The 17754-nt window shown below is 42.6% G+C and overlaps 2 protein-coding genes and 2 long non-coding RNA genes across 4 annotated transcripts in view; all 4 read right to left on the bottom strand.

Moving 5' to 3' along the window:
- LOC118232142 (basement membrane-specific heparan sulfate proteoglycan core protein-like) overlaps positions 1-17754 on the bottom strand; it is a 1449502-nt gene that overhangs the window by 727304 nt on the left and 704444 nt on the right. The gene's annotated exons all lie outside the window — the stretch shown is intronic.
- The window catches only part of LOC118232246 (B-cell receptor CD22-like), a 282573-nt gene that overhangs the window by 155896 nt on the left and 108923 nt on the right, over positions 1-17754 (bottom strand). The window lies entirely within an intron of this gene.
- Positions 8102-10495, bottom strand: LOC118232433. The gene is made up of 4 exons (XR_004766293.1): positions 9834-10495; positions 9473-9554; positions 9200-9251; positions 8102-8680 (listed from the first exon to the last, which is right to left on the bottom strand). It is a non-coding gene; the product is annotated as an uncharacterized LOC118232433 (long non-coding RNA).
- On the bottom strand, positions 12187-14685 carry LOC118232439. Its single transcript, XR_004766294.1, has 3 exons — positions 14535-14685; positions 12614-12870; positions 12187-12273 (listed from the first exon to the last, which is right to left on the bottom strand). It is a non-coding gene; the product is annotated as an uncharacterized LOC118232439 (long non-coding RNA).

Here is a 17754-nt window from a genome sequence, read left to right as displayed (position 1 = left end):
GTAGTTTTTTATGGTAGTTGGTAAATTACACAGGACAAACAGGATTTCAGAAGTGACATTAGTATATACATATGTCTTTTTAGCATGTTCATTAGTGGGCTTGCTTCCAGGCAAGCCCACTCTTGCTATCTTGCATATTTATTTATTTATTATCTGCACTTTCTGCCCAATTTTTCTAGCTCTAACTACTCCTACAGTTTATGCACTACATTCAAACTTTTTACACCAAAATGACTGGCTAGTTCTAAACGTTGTTGCTTGTATTGAGATTTTTTGAAATATTCAAAACTTTAAAAAAATATTTAACCTTTTTTGTGTTTACTCCACAGAGAGTCACTCGGGACGTTTATTCAAACGCTGTAGTATGCGCAGGTGGTCACTCTCATCGACGGTGCTGGCGGGTGTGGGCGCAAAGAATTGCGTGGTATGGATTCAAAAGACAAAGCGCTTCTCGTCACATTAATAACGCTAGTTAAATCAACCGGCAGTAATGCTATGTACGGATGCTATCCTGCACGCATGAGTAGGAGCTACAGACACACAGCTACGGATGCTATCCTGCACGCATGAGTAGAAGCTACAGACACACAGCTACGGATGCTATCCTGCACGCATGAGTAGGAGCTAATGACACACAGCTACGGATGCTATCCTGCACGCATGAGTAGGAGCTACAGACACACAGCTACGGATGCTATCCTGCACGCATGAGTAGGAGCTACAGACACACAGCTACGGATGCTATCCTGCACGCATGAGTAGAAGCTAATGACACACAGCTACAACCACCGATACAGATGTATGGACACATGGAGGACAACAAATAACGTTACAGAGGTGAGGACATGCCATAGCTAGCTAGCTATATAGTTAGCCAAGTTTTACTCATGACACTTTTACGATACGACTAATCCCTGGGACATAATCGCTGCTTGCTGATCCCCGGCTGTATATGTAAGGCTACGGTGCGCCGTGGGTCTGGACGGTTTCATGCTTCTTCTGAGTTATGCGCCCTCATTTAAAATGCATTGAGGCTTGAGGACAGTGCCAGTTGGAATTTGAAGCAAGCCCACACAATTTCTTCAGGAATTGTAACCTTTCTAGTTAATAATGATATCTTAATTTTGTTAAAGGTCAACAGTTACATGTGGTACCTTTTTTTCCCTGTGCAAACTCAAAATGACTACATGCTTTACTTGAGACATGTCAGTATGATCAGGCTCATCACTGTATGATAATGTAATTATATCTGATTTCTCCGCCACTGGCCAGTGTGACTGCTTTACTTACAGTCTTACTGCTGTGAAGTTACCCAAAGACACTCAGGAGATACTGACTCTCTGCTCTGTGTGAATGACGCTGAGATGCACTGATATACTCACACTGCACATCAAGACGTTTAGGAGGAGATCTGTTTGTCCCAATCCCATTCCCTGCCTGACAGGTGTATTCTCCTGCATCCTGCAGTGTGATGGTTTCAATGGTGTAACTGTCCTCTGGTCCTCCTGTCTCTGAAGATACAGCTCTACTATTCTTATACCAGGTGTATTGTTGCACTGGTGGGTTGGCATCACTGCTGCAGGTCAGAGTCACTGAACTGCCCTCTACTATTTCACCAGAGGGGGGCACTGATACTGAGGTGCCCTTAGGAGGATCTGAAAGAGAAAATAACAGGTATTGCAGTTTTATATTGATGCCACACTTACTCAGCTCAGTTATAGGAAACCCACAGTGGGTTCACAACCTCAGTTCTTCCAGCATTTCAGGCTTAACGCACAGAAATGAAGAGCCACTAATATGGCACTTCACTAGTTGTACATATGCAATATTTAGATTACAAACATACAGTACATACTATACATGGACTACACTACTATGTTACTGTATCATATATACATATGTACAAAACACATCATAATGTTTTACATCATATGTTTTAATGATATCACCCAGCAGTACATCAAACTGTATGTTCATCTTCTTTATAGCTTAACAAACATGTTGCAACGTTCAGAAATATAGCCTATGCATAGGCTATTTTCACTGAAGATGCTGCCCATCCAAGCCATCCTAAATGACAGTACAGAATTACTCACACAGCACTTTGAGATTTATATGAAGAGATCTGTCTGTCCCAATCACATTCTCTGCCTCACAATAGTATTCTCCTGCATCCCCGGATTTGATGTTATTAATGGTATAACTCCTTTTTGATCCTCCCCATGAGGATTCAGCTCTATTATTCTTATACCAGGTGTGTCTCTGCACTGGTGGGTTGGCATCACTGCTGCAGGTCAGAGTCACTGAACTGCCCTCCACTATTTCACCAGAGGGGCTCACTGATACTGAGGTGTTTTTGGGTGGATCTGAAAGAGAAAATAACAGGTCCTGCAGTTTTATATAGATGTCACACTGTGGTGTTCTTGGGAGCATCTAAAATCATTCGAAAAATGTGTTAAATTCCATAATAACTCACTCACTGTATTTCATCTCAAAGCACTAGCAGAGACATTTATTTCAAAGGGAAGTTCATAATTGACCTGAACTCTCACAATGTGAAAATCCCAGTGTGTCGTGCTTTGTTATAAAATGACCTGGATATACTGTAGCTTTTTAAAGGGTAGTTCGCTAATGACACAGGACAGACACGTTTTCAAAAGTGACAGCAATATTTAGACATAATCATTTTTAGTATGTTCATTAATAATGATAACTTCATTCTGTTAATGTTCAACCACTACATGTGTTATTTTTTTTCCTGTGCAAATTCAAAATGACAACATGCTTTACTTAAGACATGTCAGTGTGCTCAGGCTCATCATTCTCCTCCACTGGCCAGTGTGACTGCTTTACTCAGTGTCTTACTACTGTGCAGTTGTCAAAAGGCACTCAAGAGATACTGACTCTCTGCTCCGTGTGTATGAAGCTGAGACGCACTGATATACTCACACTGCACATCAAGACGTTTAGGAGGAGATCTGTTTGTCCCAATCCCATTCTCTGCCTCACAGATATATTCTCCTGCATCCTGCAGTGTGATGTTTTTAATGGTGTAACTGTCCTCTGGTCCTCCTGTCTCTGAGGATACAGCTCTATTATTCTTATACCAGGTGTATCTCTGCACTGGTGGGTTGGCATTGCTGCTGCAGGTCAGAGTCACTGAACTGCCCTCCACTATTTCACCAGAGGGACTCACTGATACTGAGATGCTCTTAGGAGGATCTGAAAGATAAAAAATCAGGTCCTGAAGTTTTTTATAGATGTCACACTGAGGGGTGACATCTATGTATATATACTGATATACTGATACTGAGATGCTCTTGGGAGAATCTGAAGGAGGGAACAATGGTTTGTAGTTTCATGTGAAATTTAAACCTGACTCAGGCATACTGTATGTAGTGTGCCAGCAGTCATACCTCCATGCACTCTGCTCCTGCCAAATGGCTGAAGCTAAGCAGGTGTGGGCTTGGTTAGTACTTGGATGGGAGACCACCAGGGAATTCTGAGTTGCTTCTGGAAGTGGTGTTGGTGAGCCAGCAGGGGGCAATCTTCCCTCTGGTACAAATAAGACCCCAGTGCCCCAGTGCAATGACGGGGACACTGTGCTGTAGGAGATGCCGTCTATCGGATGAGACGTTAAACCGAGGTCCTGACTCTCTGTGGTCATTAAAGTTCCCATGACACTTATCACTAACAGTAGGGGGTTCCCCGGTGTCCTGGTCAAATCCCCGATCTGGCTTTCGCAAACTTGCCACTAAAAATCATCCCCAGATTTAATTGGTTAAATAAATGTTCTCTCCCTCTCCACCTTCGCTAATGTGGGGTGAGCGTTCTGGTGCAAAATGGCTGCCGTGCATCACCCAGGTGGGTGCTACACATTGGTGGTGGGTGAGGTGAGTTCCCCTTCACTGTAATGCACTTTGAGCATCTGGAAAAGTGCTATATAAATGTTATTATTATTAATAATAATAATAATAATAATAATAATAGTGTTTTCCCATCATTGCATTATGGCATGTTTTCAGGTATTCACGTTTCATGCAATGCTATAATGACAGAACATTTACATTCAGCATAGTATAATCTGTACAATTTAGCTGAAAATGATATTTCAATTCTTTCAAAACTGTGAGATTTGAAGAATTTTGGCCTCTGGTACTCACATCTCACATTAAGAGTCACAGCAGGGGAATGAAGCTCATAGCCTGTTACAGCACAGGAGTATCTGCCTGCATCTTCACTGCTGGCTGTGAACCGGTGACTCTGATTAGTGAAGGGCAGAGGAGATCTGTCCCTGTACCAGATGAAGGCTGGGCTGCCAGTCAGAGTGCAGGTGGTGCTACAGTTCAGTCTCACACTCTGTCCCTCTGTCACTGTGTCAGGATTCACCTTCACCTGTAGATCTGCAAATAGCAAATTAAACCTGTAATAAAGCTTCCAGTCATACTTGTGGGTAGAGAATCCTCTGAGTTCATAGCATAAAATAATTACCAGTGACTTCCAAAGCGACACCAGGTTCTCCAGTATATTGATTATGGTCAGTCAGGAACCTGAATCGGTATGTTTTTGAATCAGTTACTCTCAGTTGGTTTATTCTAAAAGTGCAGTCACTGCTCTGATTCCCCAGGTACTCCACACGGTGAGAGTACTCTGGGTCCTGGGACAGGTCCTCAGGCTCCTGTGGCTTGTTCCAGTGAATAAACCAGAATGTTTTCTGCACTCTGTGAGATGTGGGATATGAGTAAGTGCAGCGCATGTCTATTGAAGACTCCTTTAAGGCACAGATCCTCTCAGGGGTGTAAGTCACTCCCCATCCCTCCTCGCTCAGAGCACCTGAAAAATACAAACACACCCACACACACACACACATGCAGACACACATACAGGCACATACACACACACACACACACACACGCGCACACATACACACGAACACATGTATACATACACATACATACATACACACATGCGCACACATACGCAAATGCACACACACACGCGCGCACACACACACAAATTCACGCACGCACACACACAAATACACTGCTCAGAAATCCTTTAAAACACAGATGTGTTGGCAACATGACAGATAAGAGATTCAATTAAAAAAAACTTTAAAACAACTGCACCTAATTTCTCCAAAACTATGGAACATCAATAATTGTACTTGTATTTCAATACTAACTGATGTCAGTAGATGGCAGTAGCCGCCGATCAATGTGAGATTCGCAGGTACAGGAAGTCTTGCTTAGTAGCTAGCTTTGCTAGAATGCAGTAGCAAACAAAGCTAGTTATGAGTGAGTGTCTTCGTATACCGTCGGCTGAAAACTGTTATGTTTTGCTTGCAGTGAAAACAAACTGCTTTCATTAAAACGTGGCACCGGAATACTTGTGTCTGTGTCATTCTAAGAATGCAACATGCACAATCAACAGCTCCGATCATTTAGTACAGCCACAGATATTTATATCATGCCTCTGTCTCAGTTTCAAAGCTCAGTGTGAAGAGAAACTTCATCTAAAAGGATCTCTCTTTTTTCCCGACTCTTCAGATGAGCGATGTTGCACTACTCTAAACGAATGTACTGTAGAACATTATATTATATAAATTACATATATTCTTTAATGCAATTTAAATGCATTCACTTTTGTTGCTTCTGATTGAGTTAATGAAGGGAGACTAATAAATAGGAAAACATGCTGATAAATACTTTATATGTAGACTGAAACATCAGAACAACTTTTGGAAAAAAGACACAAACATTTTACCTGACACGGAGAGGACGATTACCAACAAGGTATTGAAGAGCATGGCTGCATCAGATTGAAAATATTTATCCAAATACACATATACAGGTCTTGATTATTATTTACACTGTGAAAATGAACAGCACAAACAACGATTGTCAGAGTATTCTATTAATTAGCAGAAATACCAGAATATCAATTACTACACAAGCACACACAGTGAGTTAATGTGCTGCTAATGCCTAAAAATGATTTGGGTTTCATTAAGATCTCACAAAGATCCCAGAAAGCAGAGACGCAAACAACCTTTTACTTGATGAATGATATTTGTATGGAAAAAGCAGCAATCATTTCTAGTCAGAAAATGCATTTTATTTTATATTTGATTCAAGTTTAATCTTCTTGCACCACAAAATATCATGACGTAGTTTTGACTGAATTAAATAATATGATAATACACTTACCAGGAGAGAATTCTGATCTGGCCTCAGTTGTTTGCTAATGTGCCATTAGTATTAAACAGCCTTGCAGACAGAGCAGTGTGGCTGAATATGATCGTAAATACAATGCTTCACACTAAATATAAAAGTAGAATGTGTTAGAGATCTGACTCACTTCCTGAAGGTGATACATGTTTTAGATTTTATCAGATAAAATTGTCTGAAGAAAATAAACAGTCGTTTGCTTTGTGTCTGGACTGGACCAGTAGTGCCTTTTCAAAAAGACTGGGTAATTCTCATTTCTTTGCCCCCACTGTATTGAAATTCTGGTGTCAATAATTATGTTCATTTTTGCAAATTACACTTATAAAATAAACATAACTACTATGTTTACAAAAATGATTCCAGATTACAACACAAACTGTTGCTAAGATCTGAGGCTTTGGCTATTCCAATACATCCATCAATCCATCCATTATCTATACCCGCTTATCCTGAGCAGGAGGTGGTGCTGGAGCCTATCCAAGCATGCATTGGGCGAGAGGCAGGAATACACTCTGGACATGCTGCCAATCTATCGCAGGGCACACACCATTCACTCACACATCCATACCTATGGGCAATTTAGAGTCTCCAATTGGCCTATTTGCATGTTTTTGGATCGTGGGAGGCAACCGGAGTACCCAGAGGTACATGCAAATTCCAGACAGAAAGGCCCCAAGCCGAGATTCGAACCCAGTGCCTTCTTGCTGTGAGGCAACAGTGCTACCCACTGCACCACCGTCCCACCCCTATTCCAATGCATGTACAGTAGAGGTTAATATAAAAGTGACTGTAAAAGGTGTGATAGGCATCAGGCACAGGTAAACACTCATACATTCAGGAGCCCTATACAAAATCCATTACCTAAACCAGATTATTTAATTCAGTTTAGCAAAAGATCTTCCAGGAATTTGATCTGAAATGACTCATCTATTTTTATAATAGCCCCATCTACAGATATTAATATTAAATGTATTGAATCCATCTATCCCTCCTAGGTTAATTTTACTGCCACAAACAGCATGCTTTACCATTGCCGTTCGTAGCTCAGTCGTGTTCATGTTTCATGCACCGGATTTTTGACATGAAATCGAAACATCAACAAAACGCTGCTGCAGCTTAGCCTATAACCCCCTGATCAACATAAAGATTGCACTTACTTTCGCAGAAGATAAAAGGAGCGGACAGGTGTACTTATCTTTGTATAAGTATCACAACTCTGGTGCCTCAAAGCGGGTACTGTGAGGTACCCCTGCTTGGCTCTTTTGTGCAGAGGTGTAGCGGGCGCGGCTGTGGGTAAAGATGCCTAATTTCAGATAAGTGCCACCCTGACCACAGACAGTGCAGGAAGTTAAAATACCGCTCACTTCCTGCAGCCTGTTCTATTCTTTATTTTATTCCACATCTCAGTTCAGTGTACGGTGCTGCAGCACTGTTTCTGTGGTTGATGTTCATGCAACCTTTTAGAACCTTGGTTTTGCTTTGCCTGTTATACGGTCCTTCATGCACATAATTAGTTGCAATTTCAATGCTGATATTTCATAAATATGACTTTTACTACATACAACCTCTTGTACGGTATTGTGTTAGTTATTGTATCTTCCACATTTCACAGAGATTAACTAGATCCTCACATGTGAACAAAATGGAACTTATTTATTTGTTTATTTATTTGTTTTTATTTTATTTTTTGGGGGTGGGGGTGGGGCGAGGGGGATATGCAGGCAAAACATAATGGCCGTATGAAGAAAATAATGATAATATTTTTCAGAACAGAGGTTTGAGGTTCACAGTGCTTTACAATGCTCAAATAAATCATAATACAGTAATACACAAAATAAAACAATGTACGTAAAGAAAACAAATAAAAAGATGCATTATTTCAAATAGCTAAACAGACAGAAACAGTAAATGTGGGCTCAATACAACAAGGCAATGTAAAATGTGAAACTAAAACACTGTTGTAAAGGATTTTCGACCTTGCCTTTAAAAGTGACTTAAATTTGGAGATTATATTCTGCATTAATCTGCATTATAATCTTCCCATTCAATGTGAGAGAGTACATGCACATGTACATGAGTTATGAGCGTGTGAGTAACAGGGTTATATAAACGTGTAACGGTGTCACAGGAGCATGCATGCAGCAGGGTTACATGAACATGCATGTTGCAGCAGGGTTACATGAACATGCATGTTGGTTAGAGGGTTACAGTACTCTGGGAAAAATCCTCCACCAACAGCTCTTTATAAAATGGATAATCTAGCAGAACCAGACAGCAGTTCTGTAAAGTTAAAGACAAAAAGAGACTCTTTCACCCTGATCTCCACCATTTCTCATTCTCTGCAGATTCTCTCCTCTGTGTGTTTTAATTCCACACTGAGGCCTCGTCAGCTCTCTGATGCACAGAGTTTGTGTCGCTGGCTGCGTTTGTCACTCTCTGAAGGCTCTGCTCTGAGGTGAGACACAGGAAGAGACTCAGTCACACATAAGTGCACCTCCAGTTGCACTTTTAAAATGAACCTGTGGCCACACAGTCCCTTGCATTCCCTATCCACTCTGTTGTCCCAAAAAACAGATTCCTGTGTTGACTTAGTGGATTATATATCACAGAATCACTTGAAGATTTAACATTACAGAAGTATATTTTTCACATGTTAAAAAATCATACTAAATAATATCCACAGATACAATTACAACATATTGAGAGTTAAGTGGGGGATATTCCTCAATAGTTTTAACCAATAAAAATAAGGAGGAAGACTGAAACTGACTGCATCACACAGTGATGAACTGGATGAACTGTAACTTGCCTGGTGTGTATCTGTGCTTTGTGTCTTCTGCCCAGCACAGACCTGCTGACTTTGTAGTTTCATAAAAATACAGCATGTACACAGAACTGCCCTTTGCTTTTCTGAACGGCTGGTACGGTTATAATGGTTAAGAATATCCAGGAGGGAACTTGTTACTTACAGTAAGAGAGCGTCTGCTCCTCCGTCTCTCTCTGTTGGTGCTCTTCTTCCTGCTGAAATGTGGGGGGGGGGGGGTTAGTCACAGACCTTCAGGAGCTGTGGATCAGTCATCCCAGACGACATTTGGTCATAACATTCCTACCTGCTCCTCTGAATTCAACAGCAAATTAGTAAACATACTGCATATCTCTCTGATATCTAATGGTGAATATCTATAATCATGTCTTCTCAGTGATGATTGGTACCCACATGCTTTTTCATTGCAAACATTTACCTTGTGCACACCATGACAGTAAAGAGTGCAAAAGCCACAGAGATTCCAACAACTGTCCATACGAGCACTGTCGTATCTCCTGCTATAAATAAACAGATATAGCATTTCAATTTACATTTATATAGCAGAGACTTTAATCCAGAGTTGTGTAAAATAAGTGCATGCATAAAGGTAGGAAGGTCAATGCAACACTCAGAAAATCAATTAAATCACTGTTAAATATGAGTTAGGTGTGTCAACCAGCAAACAAACTAGATATCGGTGATCAAATATGCAAGTGATCTATAATGGATACTGACACAGGAACAATCACCCTTCTTCAAAACGATAGAGGTGTTACTGTACATTACGTGTTACTCACCTTTTATATTGTCTGACACAGGAGTAGAGGTCTGAGCTCCATGAGTGTTCTGAGCCAAGCAGTAGTACTGTGCTCTGCTCCAGGATGGCACTAGACATAAAGTTTGAATATATAATGTTTATTTTATCTCCGTGTGAATACATTGATATAAGTTGGAAAAGTATCAGGACAGTGATACAATTTTTGTTGTTTTTGTTCTGTACTCCAGCAGACTGAAAGATTTGGGGGCATTCACATCCATCAGATGATCCGATGTATAAAGTACTGCCCTTTTTATAAATAGTCCCAATACCTTGTGTTCTTGGGAGCATCTGAAATCAATAGAAAAATGTTTTACATTTTTTATTTTATTTATTTATTAATTTAAAAGTTTATAATGGAGCTGAAATCTCACACTGTGTGTCATTTCCCCCTGTGTCATGAACTGGATATACTGTAGCTTTTATAGGGTTCTGGTAAATGTCACCAGATAGACAAGCTTCAATAGTGACATCAGTATTCAGATATAATTGTTTTTAGCATGTTCATTAATAATGATAACTTAATTTTGTTAAAGTTCAACTGCTACATGTGATACTTTTTTTCCCTGTGCTGTGCAAATGCAAAATGCAGAGGTGGACATTCCAGGGGTCAGAAAGTAAAAGTCCTGCCATGTATTTCATCCACCCCTGAACTCAGCCAGCTGATTTAGCTCTACCTCCTGGCTGAAGAATGGTGCTCATTAGCAAATCCAGGTGGCTGGAACAAAATCCTGGGATGAACTTTTACTTTCTGAACCTGGATTGGCCACCTCTGGCAAAACGACTGCAGGCTTTACAGATGTAAGACATGTCAGTATGATCAGGCTCATCATTCTCCTCCACTGGCCAGTGTGACTGCTTTACTCAGTGTCTTACTGCTGTGTAGTTGTCAAAAGATACTCAAGAGATACTGACTGTCTGCTCTGTGTGTCTGAAGCTGAGATGCACTGATATACTCACACTGCACATTAAGACGTTTAGGAGGAGAGATGTTTTTCCCAATCACATTCTCTGCCTGACAGGTGTATTCTCCTGCATCCTGCAGTGTGATGTTTTTAATGGTGTTACTGGATCCTCTCCATGAGGATTCAGCCCTATTCTTAAACCAGGTGTGTCTCTGCACTGGTGGGTTGGCATCGCTGCTGCAGGTCAGAGTCACTGAACTTCCCTCCACTATTTCACCAGAGGGGCTCACTGATACTGAGACGCTCTTCGGAGGATCTGAAAGAGAAAATAACAGGTCTTGCAGTTTTAATTAAAATTCACACTGAGGTGTTCTTGGGAGCATCTAAAATCATTAGAAAAATGTGCTCAATTCCATATAATTTCTTACTCACTGTGTTGCGTCTCAAAACACTAGCAAAGACATTTATTTCAAAGTAATGTTTATAATGGAGCTGAAATCTCACAACGTGAAGTGGAGGGGTGGTGTGGTAAGGTCGCCATCTACAGGCGGAGTGGGCGCAGTATAGCTGGCTAATAACCACGCCTGTTTGCAGTTACAATTGATTGGTAATGGTTTATATGCTCTGCCTGCAGTGAGACCGGGGTGCTGGAATGAGAGACGCACGCAGGAGCGGCATGCCATCTAATCCCCATCCTTATCGTGTGTGTTTTGTTTTGGTTTTGTTTCCGTGCTTTTGGTATCGAGCGCACAATAAAGCCTTGGTGCCTCTACCAACGTCAGATTTAGTGGTTTGTGGGGAATAGGACTGCAGAACCTGTTACAGTAAATGTCCCAGTATATCATGCTTTGTTACAAAATGAACTGGATATACTGTAGCTTTTTAAGGTAGTTGGTAAATGACACAGCAGAATCAAGTTTTCAAAAGTGACAGAAGTATTTAGATATGTCTTTTTAGCATCTTCATTAATAATGATAACTTCATTTTTTAAAGTTGAACAGTTACATGTGGTACCTTTTTTGCCCTTTGCAAACTCAAAATGACTACACGTTTTACCTAAGACATGCCAGTATGATCAGGCTCATCACTGTATGATAATGCAATTATATCTGATTTCTCCTCCACTGGCCAGGGTGACTGCTTTACTCAGTGTCTTACTACTATGTAGTTGTCAAAAGATACTCAAGAGATACTGGCTCTCTGCTCTGTGTGTCTGAAGCTGAGATGCATTGATTTCCTCACACTGCACATCAAGACGCTTAGGAGGAGATCTGTTTGTCCCAATCCCATTCCCTGCCTGACAGGTGTATTCTCCTGCATTCTGCAGTGTGATGGTTTTAATGGTGTAACTGTCCTCTGGTCCTCCTGTCTCTGAGGATACAGCTCTATTATTCTTATACCAGGTGTATCTCTGCACTGGGGGGTTGGCATCACTGCTGCAGGTCAGAGTCACTGAACTGCCCTCCACTATTTCAGCAGAGGGGCTCACTGATAATAAGATGCTCTGAGGAGGATCTAAAAGAGAAAATAACAGGTCCTGCAGTTTTATATAGATCTCACACTTACCTCAGTTAAAGTATGTTTCCTTTTCCTCAGTGTTTCCAATATGTCATTTTGTTTGACTGCTATTATTGCAATGCCATCTTTCTTTCAATTTTCAGAATTAACTTAATCCGATATCATTTCTAAACATAATAACTTCCATTTCCTAATCATTATCTGCAGGTTGCTCTTCTGCCCAGTTCTCATGTCTTTTAAAGGTACATTAAAGTACAACTGCATCACCGCTTTTCAAAATGAGTAACAAATGACACTCAGTAAAGTTAAATGCATGAGTTTGTCCTCAAATACTCACAAAGAGTCACTGCTGGGGACAGGAGATTCTCATGGCCTCTTACTGCACAGGAGTAGCTGCCTGCATCTCCACTGCTGGCTTTGAACTGAAGGTAGTTATGATTTTCATATTTCTGGGCGGTGTAAAACGGAGATTGTCCATTCTTGAACCAGATGAATGTTTGGCTGCCAGTCAGGTCAGTGCAAGTGATTTTACAGGTTATTGTCACCCTCACTCCCCCTCTCTCCTTGTGTCAGATTTCATTTCAACCTTTACACCTGAGTGAGAAGAAGAAATACAATACCACAATATACTGAGTTATTCAACAAAATTCCACATTGTACAGCACCCACAATAAATGTATGAATGCATATTACTGTAAATGGTCCAGCTTTTCATTTCAATTAAAGATTGAAGTCAACTGAGACCCCAAAATCTCAATCTGTCTGATAATGGAATGCTTGTGCTCTGGATTGGCTGGCATAACGTGGTGAAAACATGCAGTCATTCCCCACTCTTTTAAAAATTATTTGGTGGCAGATAAAGGGTGATACCGCCAACTACAGGGCATTGTATTATCTCATAAAAAACACGTTTTCAAAGCACAAAAATGCCAAGTTACTCACACATGCAAAGCACTGCCTATAACTCATTCATTCAAACTGGCTAAATCTAGGCCTGCCATTAAAAGTATTGATATCAAAATGACGCCAAGTTACTGTACTACAAACTATATATAGGATATCGTGCCTCACTGAAATTAAAGAAGCGGTATTCCAAAGCAATGCTGCGCAATGTTTTCTTAACATAGAAGGCACAAGACAATTCAGACATGCCTGCGTCTTTTATCATCTGGCAATGTAGCACCTTACGCCTTTGCACTATACAGAGATGTACGATGTTGTTCTTGGACAGCATTGTTGGACAGGCCAATCCGCTTCTTGGGCGGGCCGAATGCTACACTGTATTACTACAATGGAAATGTAGGTATAGAGCCTAGCCAAACAGATATCAGAGGTTTTTGGATAAGGCATTATAATCTGACTGCATGTTCTTCCCCCTTTCAGCTTTAACAGACAGGCTGCAACATTTAGAATTATATGCATTGGCTATTTTCACTGAAGATGCTGCCCATCCAAGCCATTCTAAATGACAGTACAGAATTACTCACACAGCACTTTGGGATTTATATCCTGCAGTGTGATGGTTTTAATGGTGTAACTGTCCACTGGTCCTCCTGTCTCTGAGGATACAGCTCTATCATTCTTATACCAGGTGTATCTCTGCACTGGTGGGTTGGCATCACTGCTGCAGGTCAGAGTCACTGAACTGCCCTCCACTATTTCCCCAGAGGGGCTCACTGATACTGAGGTGTTTTTAGGAGCATCTGAAAGAGAAAAGGTCCCGCAGTTTTACTGTGCAGTTCAAAGTAAATGCAAGTTCATTGTGAATTAAATAAAATAAAATAATATTTGAATAAAAATTCACACATTAAACATTCTCATATATCTGTAAGGATAGAATGGACAATTACAAATGTGTATTATAATGACATTTTGTTTGACGGCTATTATTCAAATGCAATCTTTCCAATAAGGGCATTTTAGGATTACCTTGATCCGACATCGTTTGTAAACACAATAATTTCCATTTCCTAATCACTATCTGCAGGTTGCTCTTCTGCCCTGTTCTCATGTCTTTTAAAGTTACATTAATGTTCAACTGCATCGTCACTTTTTCAAAATGAGTTACGTTGTTATGAAATATTTGGTTGTCATTCCGTTTTAAATTACTACCGCTGGTTTTGCGATAGGGGATGAATACCGCATGGGGGCCCCCTGGTGGCCACGGGGGCCCTAAGCAGCCGCTTAGTTCGCTTATGCCTCGGGCCGGCCCTGCATGCATTATTTCCCAATAAAACAGAAGATGGGCAGACACTCACATTTCACATTGACTGCAGGGGAAGTGACTCCTCCTGTAGCACAGGAGTAGAGATCTGTATCATCAGTGCTGGCTACATTGAGGGAGTATTTACACTCATAGGGCACAACTTTTCCATTCTTGTACCAGGTAAAGGTAGGGTTGCCACTCAAAGTGCAGATGCTGCTACAGGTCAGTGTTACACTCTGTGCCTCATTCTGTGTCACTTTCACCTGAAGACCTGCACACAAGAATCAACATGATAAAAAGACCATTCTGTTTCTATTAGAAAATAATTAGGAGTACTGCCAGTTAATAGTATAAAAATAAAGTTTAGAATCACCTGTAAATGTCAACGAGACTCCAGAATGACCAGTATATTTTCCACCATAACTGTCGGTCAGGAACTTGAAGCGATATATTGCTGAATCACTTTCTCTCAGCGGGTTGATTCTAAAAGTGCAGTCACTGTTCTTACTCCCATTGGACAGGTCTTTACCCTCCTGTTTACTGTTCCAGTTGTAACCCGTTAGAAAAAATAGCAACGCTTTAAAAGGGTCCTGTAGCTTTAAGGAAGAGAGACCTCCAACCCACAAGGCAGGCAACCTCCTAGACCTGATCTTCCTGAGGACCTGCTCCAGCTCCAATCTTACGGTTACCACCCTGCATACGTCTGACCATCATTTCATCTCCTTCTCCCTCCCCCTCTCTCCACATCCTCCCTCTCCCCCTCCCATCCCCACTGTCACTGTCCGCCATAACCTCCGCTCCCTGTCACCCTCTTCTTTTGCTCCCAGAGTGACTGCTTCCCTCCCGCCTCTTCAATCATTTTCCAAGCTCCCCACTAACTCTGCATCCTCCACCCTAACTTCATCTCTCTCCTCAGCACTCGACTCCCTATGCCCCTTTGTCCCTAGGCCAGCACGTTCATCTCCTCCCAGTCCATGGATGTCTGACATCCTACGCACCTCCAGGGCCACCCTCCGCGCTGCTGAGAGGAAGTGGGCCAAATCCAGGGACCCATCTGACCTCTCAGCCTATCAGTCTCTCCTGACAGAGTTCTCTTCTGCTGTCACTGCCACTAAGGCAAAATTCTACCAAACCAAAATTCATAACTCCATTTCTAACCCTCGTCAACTTTTCTCTATTTTCTCTTCTCTCCTCAGCGTGCCACCTCCTCCACCCCAGTCTTCCTTCACTGCAGATGACTTTGCAGTATTCTTTGACGAAAAGATTGCAGACATCCGCAGCTCCTTTGCCCCCTCCGCCCCCTCTGCATCCTCCGCCCCCTGTTTCTCCACATTTTCTCTCCTCTCAGACACTGAAGTCTCCCAGCTTCTGCTCACTCACCGCCCTACCACCTGCGCCCTCGACCCTATCCCCTCATCTCTCCTTCAAGCAATCACACCAGACATCCTCCCTTTTGTCACCTCCCTCGTGAACTCCTCCCTATCTTCTGGATGTTTCCCCTCATCCTTCAAGAGGGCCCACATCACCCCGCTCCTGAAGAAACCCACACTAGATCCTTCAGTCATTCAGAACTACCGCCCGGTATCTCTCCTCCCTTTCCTATCCAAAACACTTGAACATGCTGCATCTAACCAGCTCTCTGCTTTCTTCTCTGAGAACAACCTGCTTGATCCCCACCAGTCCGGCTTCAGGCCTGGCCACTCGACCGAGACTGCACTCCTCTTGGTCAGTGAGTCACTCCATGCCGCACGAGCAGCCTCCCTCTCCTCTGTCCTGATTCTTCTAGACCTCTCCGCTGCATTTGACACTGTGGACCACTCTATCCTCCTGTCCTCCCTGGCAGTAACAGGGATCCGCAGCTCAGTCCTTGACTGGATTGAGTCTTACCTCTCTGACCGTTCCTTCCAGGTTGCCTGGGCGGGTAAGGTATCACCACCCCGTCCCCTCACCACCGGAGTTCCCCAGGGCTCAGTCCTCGGTCCCCTTCTCTTTTCCTTGTACACCAGATCCCTTGGCCCTGTAATATCTGCCCATGGCTTGTCCTATCTCTCCTATGCCGACGACACGCAACTCTTTCTCTCCTTCTCCTCATCGGACACACAGGTCCCTGCCCGCATCTCCGCTTGCCTGAGGGACATTCAGAGCTGGATGGACAATCACCACCTGAAGCTCAACCCGGGAAAGACGGAGCTAATCTTTATTCCTGCTCTATCCTCTCCCCTCCTCGACTTTTCCATTTCCCTAGGGGACACCGTAGTGACATCATCACCCTGCGCCAAGAATCTCGGAGTGGTGATGGACAACAGGCTGTCCCTCTCCAAGAACATTGCAGCAGTAACCCGGGCATGCAGATTTTTCCTGTACAACATCCGCAGAATCCGCCCCTTTCTCACCACCTACTCAACCCAGCTCCTGGTCCAAGCAATGGTTCTATCCCGCCTGGACTACTGCAACTCTCTTCTGGCTGAACTACCGGCATCTGCCACCAGACCCCTGCAACTCATTCAGAATGCTGCAGCTCGTCTGGTCTTCAACCTCCCCAGACACTCCCACGTAACTCCCCTGCTCACTACCCTCCACTGGCTGCCTGTTATAGCTCGCATCAAATTCAAAACATTGGTCCTAGCATACCAGGCAGTCAAGGGATCAGCCCCAGCATACCTCCACAAGATATTCAAACCCTACATGCCAGCCAGATCCCTCCGTTCTGCTACCTCAGGACGCTTAGTACCTCCCCCTCTTCGCATCTGCACTTCCAGAACACGTCTCCTGTCTGTTCTGACCCCAAGATGGTGGAATGACCTCCCTGTGGAGGTCAGAACAGCTGAGACACTGACCCATTTCAAACGACGACTGAAGACTCACCTCTTCAGGCTGCACCTCTCCCCATCCCTCCCTTCCCCCCTGTAAATGACTAAACTTAGGGTTGTAACTAGGCAGCTGTTTCGTAGGTGACTTAGGTGCATTAACTGTCTTAACGACTACTTGTATTTTTTCCATAGATTGTGTTGTTGCCGTTCTCGTTGTTAGTGTTAATCAGTTTAACCATCAGGGCCCAAGTTTAACTATGCGGTTGTTCCCTGCACTTGGACCGGTACTTCTCTCTAGGGATTTCATCATACTTGTTCCTGGTTATGGTTATACACTTTGTTGTACGTCGCTCTGGATAAGAGCTTCTGCCAAATGCCTGTAATGTAATGTAATGTAATAATGTAATGAGGCTCCCTACCTAACGGGTTAGGAGGACTTGTTTTGCATCCCTCATTAGTTTT

Source organism: Anguilla anguilla, chromosome 1, assembly GCF_013347855.1.
Source record: "Anguilla anguilla isolate fAngAng1 chromosome 1, fAngAng1.pri, whole genome shotgun sequence".
Classification (NCBI taxonomy): Eukaryota; Metazoa; Chordata; class Actinopteri; order Anguilliformes; family Anguillidae; genus Anguilla; species Anguilla anguilla.
The sequence above is the reverse complement of the archived record's forward strand: the minus strand, read 5'-3'. Positions and strand labels throughout refer to the sequence as shown.